The sequence below is a fragment of the Gossypium hirsutum genome, chromosome A08 (assembly GCF_007990345.1).
Source record: "Gossypium hirsutum isolate 1008001.06 chromosome A08, Gossypium_hirsutum_v2.1, whole genome shotgun sequence".
Taxonomy (NCBI): domain Eukaryota; kingdom Viridiplantae; phylum Streptophyta; class Magnoliopsida; order Malvales; family Malvaceae; genus Gossypium; species Gossypium hirsutum.
The window spans coordinates 35,679,278-35,681,387 of record NC_053431.1 but is presented as its reverse complement, the minus strand read 5'-3'; positions in this window follow the sequence as shown (position 1 = coordinate 35,681,387).

The following is a 2,110-nucleotide window of genomic DNA, read 5'->3' as shown; positions in this document are numbered from 1 at the left end:
ACGTTTTCCATGTATCCATGCTGAGGCGGTATCGATCTGACCCAACTCACATCATACCAGTTGCAGAAATCGAGGTACAGTCAGATTTAACTTTCGAAGAGGAACCTGTGCAAATACTTGATCGTGACGTCAAGGTGTTGAGAAGGAAATCAGTTCCACTAGTGAAAGTACTTTGGAGGAACCATGGCAAAGAAGAAGCTACTTGGGAGACTGAGGAGACTATGCGTCAACAGTACCCTCAACTATTCTAATAAGGTAAAATTTCGAGGTCGAAATTTCTTTAAGGAGGGTAGAGTTGTAACGTCCTGATTTTTGGATTTATTCATGGTTTCAATATTTTGTAAAGATTTTAAAATTTTTGTATTTGGATCTGAAATTAGTATTTTGAGTAGGTAAATGGGCTTATAGAAGGCCCATGAGTTGGCCAAAACCCGGTTGAATTTTTGAATTTTTGGACTTAGGAGTTAGGGGTTCTGGCTAGATGGCCATTGTATAGAGTTATGGGTAAATTGCATCACAAAAAGATCCTTAGAAGAGTGGCAAGGGTGATGCCACTAGGCTCCTAAAAAGGTGGCGTGTGGAGCATTGGGGAAGCATGGGATTGATTCCCTGTGTTGACAAATAAATGCATTTATTTTTAAGTGCAGGAGGAGTAGTGTTGGAGTCCAGGTGGATTCTGCTAAAGGAGAGTTTGAATCAGTCCAAACGCTTGGATTAACGAGTGATAAGGGGAGAGATTTAATGGATTTGGAGAGAGGCTAAGAGTTGGCCAAATTAGGGGAATTACAAAGGGGATTTCGGCAGAGGGGTATTAGGTTAGTATTTCGGCACTTAGGGTATTGAGTGGTGCCGTTTTCTTCTGCTTAAACACCTTAGGGTTGTTCTTTTCTCTCTTTTTCCTCTCTATCCGAAACCACCATTCTCTCTATGTTACTTTCTTCATTTTTCTTCTTCAAAACCGTTCATCAAACCTGCTGTTCATCAACACTTGTGCCGAAACCACAAAAGTCGAAACCTCGAAAAATACATTAGTTGTGCCGATTTCTTCCAAGCCAAATCCTTCTATATTTTTGTGCCTAATAAACGACAATCATCTTTTCTAAACCCTAGACACCTGTCGGCAATTCTACATCAAGGTTATAGCCCCAAATTGTCATCTCCTTCATCACCCAAAAGCCGAAAAACCATAGATTTTGGGGCTTATAGCCGAAACTTCAAAACTCCGGGAGTCGAGTTCTACCATCGTTTGAAAGATAAATCTGCACCAGATTGCGTGGAGATCAAAAAGGAGTAAGGGGTAAGTGTTCATCATCTCAGATCTGGTCCTATTTTGCAAAGTTAGGAAAACCCGAAGTCCTTAAAATCTAGGGAGGCTGTCGATTTGGGCATGTGGCTTTAAGGGTTTTTAACTGACGTTTTCTGTCAATGATTAGTGTCTTCTTAAGTGTTGGATTGAAGGCGTGGGTTGTTGGAGCACTCGGATTCGGAGCTAGCTATCGATTTTGGCAAAAAAGTAAGGTTTCAAAGGCTTTTAGGGACATGGTTCGATCTTGGATGAGTAAGTTTTGGGGTTTAGTGATTATGGTTTGTAAATAAGAACTATGCTAATCAATTGTAGGACATCGGAAGAGATCTCAGTAGCAGTCGTCGCGAATCAGGTGTGTACCGAACACCCTTTCTTAGTTCCATTCGGCAAAAGCCAAAATGCCAAAATTTCGGCATTTCATGGGCTTGTGAGTATGCGAATGCTCTCAAGACGTAGAGTAATTGTTAGATCTAGCACCGCAAGGTGGTAAGTAAGTTCGTGTGATGTTTTAACGTACTTCAGAAAAAGGGCCTCGATGGACCAAAACTGGGCCCAATGGGCTTACGGACCAATATGGGTAAGAGATAGGCAAAATAGCTTGTTAGTTAGATGGCAGAACCAAACTGCATAAAACTGTTAAAAATTACTGAAGTAGCTTGTGTAGTTGCTAAGTTACGAAAATTACCCCTAAAGAGCAAAATTACCGATATACCCCTAGGGTTTAAATTGGCTAAAATGCATGATTGATTAATACTGTATTTTACATGATATGCTTTTATTAACATCTGTTGCATGGGATTGGGG